Here is a 13,028-nt window from a genome sequence, read left to right as displayed (position 1 = left end):
CAATTCATAAAAGATATACAATTATAAATACAATGTGGCCGGAGTGCTCTGACTACAAGTATACTTTTAAAATATAAGTATTATATAAGAAGTATACTAACACTCACACCTACAGAAATAGTATCACAGTAATAACTACATAAAAGTATTTGGATGTTGGACACAGCAGTTAAACCTGGATAGTTATGTAATAATATATGGGATAAATATAGCCTGATCAACTATATTTATTTGAGATATGATCAACATCTGTTTGTGTAACGCCCGTGTTTCTAGGCTAGGCATTAATGATGGTGTAACAGCCTAGGTTAACCTTTGTAAAGGTGATAGCATATGCGTCTCGACAGCTGAAAGAGCATGAAAAGAACTACCCCACTCATGATCTGGAGTTGGCAGCGGTAGTATTTGCTCTAAAGATATGGAGGCATTACCTCTATGGCACGAAGTGCAAACTTTTCACTGATCATAAGAGTCTCCAATATCTCTTTAATCAGAAGGAATTAAATATGAGGCAACGACGCTGGCTAGAGTTACTTAAGGACTACGACTGTGAGATACTTTACCACCCCGGTAAAGCAAATGTTGTTGCTGATGCTCTCAGTCGGAAAGTCAATCTTGAAAGAAAAAGGCCAAGAGCGTTGAGAATAGAAGTTGTCTCGACAATTGTGGAGAGTATAAAGAAAGCTCAAGGAGAAGCTTCTGAGAAGAATAACTGAAAGGAAGAACGTTTGGGCAAAACGTTAGTGTTCGGTATAAACAGTCACAGATTGAAGGTATTCCAAGATCGGATTTGGATACCTAGGTCAGGATGAGTAAGAGATCTTCTGATGGAAGAAGCTCACAAAACCATGTACTCGATACATCCCGGTAGCACTAAAATGTATAGGGACCTAAAACCCTACTACTGGTGGCCGACGATGAAGCTTGATGTAGCAAAGTATGTGGTCGGTGTGTGACATGTGCGAGAGATAAGGCACAACATCAGAAACCATATGGGATTTTAGAACCTTTACCTGTACCGATGGATAAGTGGGAAGACATTGCCATAGATTTTGTCACTAAACTGCCCAGAACAAAGAATGGTCACGACATGATTTGGGTGGTCGTTGATCGCTTCACTAAGAGTGCGCACTTCATAGCAGCCAATGAGAAATGGTGTATGGATAAGCTTGCGAATTTTTACGTGAAGGAAATTGTGAGGCTTCACGGTGTTCCGTTAACGATTGTATCAGATCGTGACAACCGTTTCACCTCAAGGTTTTAGAGAAGTCTACAAGAGGAATTGGGTACCAAGTTGTGTTTGAGTACACCTTACCATCCACAGACTGATGGTCAGAGCGAACGAACGATACAAACGCTTGAAGATATGCTGAGAGCATGTACCCTGGAATTCCAAGGTAATTGGGATGAGCATTTACCTTTGGTAGAATTTTCCTACAATAATAGTTTCCACTCGAGCATTAAGATGGCACCTTATCAAGCTATGTACGGACAAAAATGTCGTACGCCGTCTTGTTGGCTTGAGGCTGGGGAAAAGCAGTTTATGGGACCTGAGATAGTCCATCAAACTGCTGAAAAGTTGAAAATAATTAGGGAGAGAATGTTAGCAGCTCAGGATCGTCAAAAGAGTTATGCTGACAACAAGCGAAGACCGATGACTTTTGAAGTTGGAGATTTGGTTTTGCTTAAATTCTCACCGTGGAATGGACTTATAAGATTTGGTAAAAGAGGAAAGTTAAGTCCAAGATTTATTGGACCGTTTAAAGTTCTTCAGAAGATTGGGAACCAATCTTACAAGCTCAAATTACCCGAAGAACTGAATAGAATTCATAACACTTTCCATGTGTGTTATTTAAGGAAGTTCACGGGAGAAGTTCCCGACATAATTCCAATTTCTGAATTAAGATTGGATGAAAACAAGAGGTTAATTGAAGAACCATAGGCAATCTTTGACCGAAAGACTAAGAAGTTGCGACACAAGATGGTCGAATTAGTGCTTGTCCGATGGAAACATGCGAATGGGCCAAATCTCAACTGGGAAACGGAGAGTGACATGATGAGTCGCTATCCACATTTGTTTGTTGATGTGTGATTCCGGGGACGGAATCATCCTAAGGAGGAGAGAATTGTAACGCCCGTGTTTCTAGGCTAGGCATTAATGATGGTGAACAAGTCTAGGTTAACCTTTGTAACTCGTTTTGAAATATAAGAATGTATTATTTGAGTATTATGTGTTTATTGCTTAATTGTGTGATTTAAATGAATTAAGGATAAAAATAAGCGATAAAGTAAAATATTAGATGAGTCCGATATCTATGAAGCAAGTTGTAGTGGTCGTGGCAAGGTTTCCGAATATATAAAGAATGTCTAAATCCGATTTATAACGAAGAAGTTATGACCTGTCGAAGTTTCGCGACAGAACCGATACGACACTGCATGACGTAAATAGTAAATTTATGATAGAGCGATATTTAGCCTTAGTGATCTAAACGAAAGTCGTAGAATAAGTTAAACTGAGAGCGTGCATAGGAAGAACGTCTAAATCTGACTTCGTATTAGGAAGTTATGATTTTTCGAAGTTTCGACTTAGCGGTATGCAGCCCAAAGTTCGAATATGAGATCGAGTGGTTTCTAGCCGAAACAATCTAAACGAGAATCGAAGATCTCATCGATAGTAGTCCAACGGTAAAAAGACAGACGAAAACGGACGTCAGATAAAGGAGTTATGAATTTCTAACGGAGTTTTCTTGTCCCGACCTACTAAAAATAATATAATAAAAGTTAAGGTCAAAATTAGCCGACGGTGTCTAAACGAGAGTTGTAGAGCATAATCTCACCTATGCGTGCATATAAAGAACGTCAAAAACAGATCTTGTATGCGAAAGATATGAATTTCTGAAGTTCGGGGCACGAACTTCAACCCCTGTGTCAGAGCTCACGACGTGAGCACAGTGGCTCACGACGTGAGCAGGTGATAGACATCTTCCAGGGCAAATGGCCTGATGACGAACGCCATGACATCGAGCTCACGACGTGAGCATAGATTTTCAGCCTCTTATAAATAGAAAGCAAGGCCAGCCGAGTTTTGTTGCTCAATTTCTTTCCTCTCACCCGTATTACCTTGATTTACATACAAGTTATACCCCGAAGCCCCGGTATCATCCCGAGACCCGAAGCGAGTCCCAAAGCTCCAAAGATCCCAAGAAGAAAAGAGTTTCCGAGCCGAAGCTCTGCCTGTGAGAAGCTCGGTGTCTAAAGAGATCACAGTTTCACCGAAGAATACTTCTTTAAGAGCCGTAGTGCTGTCCGAGCATCGTCTTATCAAGTGAGTGCATAGTCTCTTTCATAAACACGATTTTAATACATGTATTGATGAATGTATTAGATCTATGATTTGAATAAGTGTGTAGTTGCCTTCTATAATACACATATATGAATTATACTCTATGAAATACGTACTATGTGATTATATACTATTTGTTATGTGGTATAAGTATTGAATGAATATGTTATATAGGTTTTTAACCTGTATATAAACAAGTATATTTTATCTATAAATATGTTGAGTAGAACATGGGTAGATAGTGATGTGTGATAAAATAAAAATGATGAGAGGCCTCGATGTTGTTGTTGATCTAGTCATCTAGCAGAGTATGGATGAAGACCACAGACTCTTTCTAGACTGTCCAGTGGAACGCTGGCAGGTTCATAACCTATAGGTGTTGTGAACGATGTGTTCACCGGTGTACTCTATCCCCCTCATGGTTTCCTTTAGGACATCTATTGTTGAGGAAACCCCTTTTGCAGTAATGTCCATCCCAATGAAAAATCCTAGACTAGGTCCCTTGTGATAGTTGTTGTTTTAGGGACGTGAAGTGAGGATAATGGGAATGGGTAATCGGGTTATTGTTGGTTGGTGAAATTAAATATAATTATTTATTGTAGGTTGAAAACCCTATATGCTCACCAGGCTCCCAAGCCTGACCCACTCAGTTTTATTTGTATTACAGGTAGTGGCGCGAGAGCATAAGATGGATGAATCATCAAGTTATTTTGTTTACAGACCTGTAGTTGTAAATAAACGTTGTAAGGCCTATAATGTGCCGTTTATGCTTTTGGTCTGTATCGGAACATGACATCCCGAGTTTTGATATATAATGAAAATATATTTCTTAAGAAATGCTTTGATAAACCTTATTTTATCATGTATTGTTTTGGGGACAAATTCCGCAACTCTTTTAATCAAAGGATTACTCTGAAATTATTTTAAAAGCATAAATGAAACCGGTCTTTTCTGGCCGCGATTTAGGGGATGTCACTGTTTGGGAGTAATGGTAGTGTTGTGACAAGTCTAAAACTTACCAAACTTTACTCATACAGAACAACTCTAGAACAGAACACAAATTTAAAATACTATAGGAGTATTTTTAAAACTACATTATTTCTATGCATCTTACCTTTAATTCCTCGTATAGACTTTATGGCAGGATATCCTCCACCTGGAGATCCCTACTTCCCTAACGAAGGGAATAATGGTTGGGTAAAAGATGATCCTGAAGAGGATCCCGAGGAGGATAGTGAAGAAGAAAATTCAGATGACACAGACTCGGAACTAGAGGTATATAATCCACCACAAGGAGTACAACACCCAGCAGCCAGATAACATTTTCAAGGTCCGACCCCAGCATGGGGTGAAGAACTACACAGGTGGAGCCACCAACAAGGACAACGCCCTCCATTTGGTATGAACATAGACTTTTATGACATCAGTAATGGAGGATGGGCTGACAGGGCCCTCCCTGTTATAGTACGTCGCATTTCTCGTCAGGTTAGTCAATCTCAGATATCGATCAATCGAATTCTAGAAGTCACTGCTGCCTCCCAAGAAAACGTCATAAATATTCATTGTCTAGACGGAGATCACGATGAAACCAGACACCACACAGACATGCTTCATGTAGAAATGATTGCTTCTCAAATTGAAATTAGAGCACTCCAAGAGCGTCAGACTACACTGGAGAGGCGTTTGAGGGAATCTGAACCTCATGTGGCAGAGCCTAGTACTAGGAGCCGTACTCACCGCAAGTAGTGTTTACAATACTTCTATTTTAATATAAATTAGGATCTCGAATGTATATACTACTTTTAACTATATGTAAAACTCGACCCTACGATTACGTGAATACACTACTCGTAGGTAGTATTGCTGTCTAATTTCCATTTTTTTATGCAATATAGACCTATATCTAGGTCAAATTCTCCCAACTTCATATCAATGAAAGTGATACGCATTTTACTTCATTAGGAGTTATTACAATTTTCATAAACATCTTAAATTAAGATATGTCTTATCCAATTTCACATGACCCATGATATTGTACTTATCACCATTTTCTTAAAACATTATAGATAAAAGATGCCTCCAAGAAAGTCCAACAGAAAGAACAACAATCCACCAAATCCGCCACCGCCGTCACCTCCACAATATGATGTTGCTGTCTTTCAAGCAGCAGTAGCTGCCGCCGTGGCAGCAGCAGTAACACATATCAATGCCAGTGGCAACAGTGGGGCAGGTAGTGGTGCCCATTATTCTAAACGTGGAGATAGTCATAATCATCCAAAGGAATGTTCATACAAAGATTTCACAAATGCTAAACCTCGATCCTTTGATGGCACGGGAGGTGTCATTTCTTTAACTCGTTGGTTCGAGAAAATCGAATCAATATTCGAAATTTGTGCATGCCCCGAGTCTAGCAAAGTGAAATTTGCAGCATGTACCTTTACAGATAGAGCTCTCACTAGGTGGAATAGCCAAATCAAATCCCTAACTCTTCCGATAGCCAATAGTATGGTTTGGAATGATTTGAAAGAACTAATGCTAGCTGAATACTGCCCGAGGGGTGAAATGCAATATCTAGAATAGGAACTCTGGGGTCTGAAGATGAAGGGCTCCGATATCACTGCTTACACTATTAGGTTCAGTGACCTGGCTCTACTGTGTTCCGGGATGGTCACCCCGGAGAGCAAGAAGGTGGAAAGGTATATATGGGGATTAACTCCCCCGACTCAAGGGAATGTTCTAGCTGCCAATCCCCTTACCTTTGATAGTGCCAAACGTTTGGCACAGACATTAATAGATCATGGAGTTATTCAAGATTCCATACCAGCTGTTCATAAAAAGCCCAAAGAAGGAGGCGGTAAAAAGAAATTCTGGAATAAATGAAAAGGGCAGTCATCACATGAGCCATCTAAGAAGCAACAACTTGTGGCAGTTCACACTGCTATTGTTCCAACTGTCGTTCCTACTCCTGCATCTACACTATTTCTGCTACTCCAACAAACCCGAGTCGATATGCTGGAACTTTTCCAAAGTGCGATAAGTGCAACTTCCATCACACGGGAGTTTACAAGGAAATGCACTGCAGAAACTGCAATAAGAAGGGGCATACTGCCCGCTTCTGTAAAGCACCAGCACATCCCATATCTCAAGTCCCCGCCACAGGAGTTAGCCAAGCTTGTTATGAGTGTGGCGAAATCGGGCATTACAAGAGAAACTGCCCAAAGATGAAGAATGTTGGGGGCACAGGAAGAGTTTTCGCAATTGTCCACGAAGAAGCGATGACATATCCTATTGTGGTTACCGGTACGTTTCTTCTCAACAGTTCTTACGCATGCATTCTTTTTGATAGTGGTGCGGAGAAAGGTTTCGTGAGCCATGAATTTAAACATCTACTAAAACAAAATCCCCAGTCCTTAAAAGACACGTTCACTGTAGAGATGGCTAATGGCAAGACCGAGAGCACAAACAATATATACATAGTGTGTACACTTACTTTAAACAGTTATTCCTTCCAAATAGACCTTATGCCGGTCTCCATAAAAAGCTTTGACATCATCATCGACATGGACTGGTTAAGTCCTCATCATGCCGATATTCTATGTTACGAAAAGGCCATTCGCCTCAATTTACCAAATGGTGAATCCCTTGTTATCTATGGCGACAAACCTAGTGCAAAGCTTCAAATCATTTCTTGCATCAAGGCCAAGAAGTATCTTCACAAAGATTATTGTGCCTTCTTAGCCCACGTAGTTGATAAAACACAAGAAGTGAAAAACATCTAGGATATTCCTGAAGTCTGTGATTTCCCTGATGTATTCCCTGAAGATCTCTCAGGAGTTCCTCCTAAACGCCAAGTCAAATTCCGAATCGACTTGATTCCCGGAACTACCCATGTGGCTAAAACCTGTATCGTCTTGCACCTTTAAAAATACAAGAACTGTCCAGCCAGTTGAAAGAACTTCTTAGTAAAGGCTTCATTAGACCAATCTTCTCACCCTGGGGAGCACCGGTCTTGTTTGTAAAAAAGAAAGATGGATCGTTTCGCATGTGCATAGACTACCAGGAATTCAACAAACTTACTGTTAAAAACCGATACCCTTTACCACGAATAGATGACCTCTTTAATCAGATCCAAGGAGCTAATTGTTGGGTTTTGAGCATTTTAACACTTCCTAAGTGTACATGCAACCCTAATAAACCTTGGATCTATGTTTGTCTAAGGTACATGCAAAATATTAATTTCCAAGGTTTATAACCTATCTAGCATGGCATGGGGTACTTTTAAACATAAAAGAACTATATGAATTACATACCTTTTGTTGATTGCTGATTCCTTGGAGTTTGAGAGCCAAGCACCAATAATGTGAATGCCTCAAATGGAAATCACAAATCACCACAAACTTGGAAAATGTATGAGAGAGTATACTAACACTTAGAAATCGGCCACCACTATTACACACACACTAGGGTGTTATTTCATGCAACATGAGCTTGTTTATATAGTGTGCATGGTTAGGGTGAAACCCTAATAACCCATGTCTTTTCCTTTCCAAGGATCCATGGGTTAAAAGCTCCATGGATCATCCATGGACTTCCACATAAGCTTAGCCCATTAACAAATGAGTATTAGCCCACACCATATAAATATAATAGCCCATGATTTAATTAGTCTTCCTTTTAATCACTAAATTAATTCATAATTAATTCAAGATTAAAACTAATTAAATAACATGACTTTATATTAATATATTATAACTTATAATATATTAATAAATCGTAAGTATACAATTCTCATAAAATTATCCATAAAGAGTTTGGGTGAAGTGCAACCCAAATGGACCATGCCGGGTCGGGTCAAGTGTATACCAAATAAGTTATGGACTTAGACACCTTATCCAACAGTCTCCCACTTGGATAAGTCTAATAACTGTATTTGCGTATGTTACTTCAGGAACCAACCAGCAATCGTAGCTCTCGAAAACTCTGTTGAACTATGAAGCGCCATTTTAGATAAGTGATCATATAATCCTCTGTTCTCATGATATCAGGCGGACAAATACATGGAACAACGTCGTACTTATTGTCCAGCAGTTTGTTTCTCGATTTCCGATTTGTTTGACAAAGAACTAAATTGAACACATCAATTAGGTTCTGACCGGGCCCGGTACATAGGTCAAAACAAAATCATCGAGGGGCCCAGATATCGCTTCTAATCCTCCAAGGACTAGAAGGAACAGACAAACTTCGACTCATATACTTGTTTCTACTACTTGTTGAATTATACACAAAGGCACATTTTATAACATCAAGTTACTGATGTGTTTACGTGCAATCAATGCACAACCAACTCATAGGTAACAACTGATATCTCTAGGTTTGAAGACTTATATGATATTACCGTCTCACGATCACTCGAGATAAATTCCATGAAGTGATACAAGTGAGCGTGGGTTAATTCCAATACTCATAACTTATGAGTACTCATGAATGTTGTAGCAACCATTGCTATGTCTAAACACGTTTAGCCATCTACAAACTCGATTCATGACAGTCTTAATTCATACCTACTTCCAACATATGAACGACTGTGGAGTGTTTAAATAACTTAGTCATTCGGAAAGAATAACCTAGCTATTCTGGAAGTCAAAACATGCAAAGTGAAACACAATAATAATCGAATCCAATATGGTCTCAGAACCCTTTTGAATATAAATAAAACCACCTTTTATTTATCACCATATTGATTACACATTATTCATTGTATAATGTTTCAAATAATCAACTTAATACTTGAACAAAAACAACAGTCGTCCCATGCTCCTAGCATGTACACTTTGTTTTTCTAAAACAATAGTTATGCCATACTCCAAGTATGCACACTATGTTTGTCCATGATCTTTACTTTGTGAAATAGATCAATTGAACATGATTCCAATGATGCTCATTTCACAATCCCAAATCCTTATTGTAAATGTAAGAATTCCTAATTCCTACCATTTACCAAAAAAAAAACTGTTAGATTTTAAACTTATATGCACTGATCCTCTCGTAATGGTTATGCACAAGGTCACCAAAACCTTGTCATCAGTCATTATAGAGGATTCCAAAGGAGATCAACTCTATGGAAACGAACTCTCATATTCAAAGTACATTGCTTTGAACATCCTTCTTGCATAAAAGTTTCTAACTTTCTCATAGATTCTTAATATCCAACTCCCAATATGGAAAATTTCCATATTCCTATTTTGATTATCATATCTGAACAAGAGCTACCTCTTTTCAGAATATATCTATATGGTCCTTCCAAAATTTAACACTATACTTCCAACTGTCCCTGAGCAACCAATCTTTGGTGAGCCTTAGATAGTCCTCGACAATTGCTTAATCATTTTAGTCTTATCCAATTCTAGACTTTTCCCTTCTTAATGCTCTGAGCATTTGGAAAATTTAGAAAGGATGAATATTATAGCACATGTGACCGATCCTATACCCGAAGCATATGGGACACGATTCACGATGTCTCACATAAAGACCTAATACTGGATCAGTCTTTTGCTACAATATTTTTTTTTATTTTCCATGTTTTCAAAAATCGACTATGAAGAGGGATGTCGTGATCATAATCGAATTTGAGAACGCAATATATATAGAATTTCCTTATGTTGAACCATTCCAACATAAAATTCATATATATATCCTTTGCTAAAGATGATTAAGAACTCAATCTAAGCTTTTAGAATTGAAATGAAGTATAATTTCCTCTCCCTTAATTATAGCAAAACAACTTTTTCAACCCCTACAACTTTACGAATTGACACTTTTGTTTTCTATAATTAACATTGCTAACTTGCAACACTAAACATAATAATCACGCTCCCACTAACATGATGATTATCAGCATAACACTTATGCTCCCACTAGCTCTGACATATTTCCAGAAATCAGCTGGACTTCTGAAATTTAGATTCGTACACCCTTTCTTAGATAGCTCACATGTGTGTCTAAACAATTTCCAGAACTATGAAAAGGGATGCCGTAATCATAGTCTTAATTGTTTAGACCTTTGCCATTTCTCACAAGTCCATGTTAGTGTGCCGGTTAACCACACACGCTCCACTAACGACTTTGAGAATGCAAACATCACAATTGCTATCTACTTAAAATCTTCTTAGTGAAAGCATTTCCTCACCATCATTTTCATGAATCGGAGAGAAACCTTATGACACTTAGATTTTATGGTGTATGAGTTCCTATCCATGTGAATTTGTCAAAACCATAATCACAAGACAAGGTTAGTAACAAATTCAGCCTTACATGGATTAAACTTGTTCAATCTTAATTTCTTGTCATCTGGTAGCACAAGGCCCACCAATGCTTCCAAGCTGTTATGCACATAGTTTAGAACTAACAGAACTCATATGCATAGTCAACTTAATAGGAACAGACACAGAAACAAGAATTATGTCAACTTAATAGGTTTCAAACCTTAAGTCGTGTGCTAGTGATAAAACTCAGGTTTTACTCTTGATTAAATCTTGAAATCCTTTCAGGATCTTTAAGACTCCCACTGTCCTCTTGACATATAAGTTTCCCTAGTCAAGAACCATTCCTTGACAAAACAAATATTCAAGGGATAGTGCAGATTCTTATCAAGATAAACACTTCACACAATTGGTCTTAGTTGGTCTTTGTCTTATCCAAGACATCACAACTTGCCAATTTCAAATGTACAGGAGTAGAAAACATTTTACACTACATTTCATAAGTGTTTTAAACCTTACTTTATGTCACTCAATGTTACAATCTTGGATTATCACTCTAAGAGTTGTTTTGGAACGAAGTATGATCCATCTTCTTGATTTTAACCATTCCAACAATTCATGACCCCTCATCTTAGTCATAACAATGCACTAAGATGTCCTTAGAGTATGAATTTGTGATATGGTTTCATAATCATTAAGATGATCATAAAAACATGATACTAAAGTAATCTCCCATCTTTTCAGATTTGAGAAACTTTTATCTTTCTGCCAAATTTGATTCTTCTCATCCGTTCTGCCAAACATTGAAACTTTTCCAATGTTACAGAATTATACTTAACCTTATAAGTATAACCATATTTACTAATCTTTAGTAAATCATGACGAATTGATCTTTGTGGTGGACCTTGACCAGCACACACCTAGTGTACCTAATTCCTTAGTCCTTCAATTGACTCACATATGCATGTGATCAATGAATTAGTCTCAATTTTACAAAGATGAAAATTCTCATTCATCATACAATACAACTTGTATGATTCCAAGTTTCTGTCTAACTGAAGCTTGGGTGATGAGAACCTTTCCTCATTTGGTAAATTCAGACACTACCACATATGAGCGAATCAAACTCATATTTCCAATATTCCTAGAAACATACAAACATCAATTTTCCATAAATGCCATTGTAAGGGGATATAATATAAAATAAACTAAACAAAATTTTTATTTCTTTATTAAAATGCGGAAAAATATTCCTTACAATGCAACTTTAAATGAAAACTATGTTATTACATATTTCTTAGCAATCTATCATAACTTTTAAGTAGTGGCTCAAAATCCGATCCTCGAACCATGCGATAGAAATCCATCTTCGTGATCAGATTCAACACACTCTTCTTTTAACCTTCCTTTTGCTCGATCCTGCTAAACATCAAGATGCAACCTAGTCACATCATCTAATAAGAATCAACAATTAGGAAATTTAACAAAGTTAGATAGTGGACTTACCTGAAGCCGAGTCAAACATTTTGTCTCTACTTGCTTTCAAATATTTCAGGTATTCAGGGCAGCTTCGCTTCCAATGTCCCTTCTCATGACAATAAAAACATATAGACTCTTTGGGAATGGTACACGAGACAATCACAGACTTAGCCTTTCCCTTTACCTTTTGGTCAACCGGGTTGACCAAGGCCGATCCCCTTCCATTGGGACGAGAAAGCTTTTCTGGACTTCCAATGTTACCATTGTCCATGTCCATGGAAGTTTGAGAAATAGATTTTCCATCAATATTTGCTTGACCATTACGCCAAATCATTGTTGATTCAGCAGCAACAAGCAAATAAGAAAAATCTATTAGGGTTATGTCAGGATTTGTCATATGGTAGTCTTTAATAAACTCACTATATGACTCAGGAAGTGACTGAAGAACCCAGTCAACAGTGAACTTCCTTGAAATAACAGCACCCAACATTCTCAACCTGTCTATGTGTGACTTCATTCCTAAGACATGAGTGCACACAGGTCTTCCATCTTTATGTTTCATTTCTAGTAGAGCTTGAGTGATCTTGAACCTTTCAAGTCTTTGGGCTTGTGGGTCAGGGAGAATAAATGGAGGAGGTGGGGGGAGTGAAGCATGATGTTGAGGGACATCATCTTCAAGAGGAAAGCTTGTTTCAAGCGATTTGGGAAGATCATAGTTGTCTGAACCAGACATCTACAATGAGAGAAAATCAAGTTAGTTGATTCAAGTCCTTAATATAACACCCAATATGAAATATTAAGGCTAGGACCCAACACAATATTTTATAACTTGGAAGAGGGATGCCGTAATCCAAGCTATAAAATATTTGAAGGTAGGTGAATGACGATTCACCAATTTCCACCATGAAAAACGAAATAATTTATTAGGTTTTAATTGGATTTGAAAC

This window comes from Lactuca virosa, chromosome 3 (assembly GCF_052849685.1).
Source record: "Lactuca virosa cultivar CGN04683 chromosome 3, Lactuca_virosa_CGN04683_v6, whole genome shotgun sequence".
Lineage (NCBI taxonomy): Eukaryota > Viridiplantae > Streptophyta > Magnoliopsida > Asterales > Asteraceae > Lactuca > Lactuca virosa.
This window is presented reverse-complemented; position numbering follows the sequence as displayed.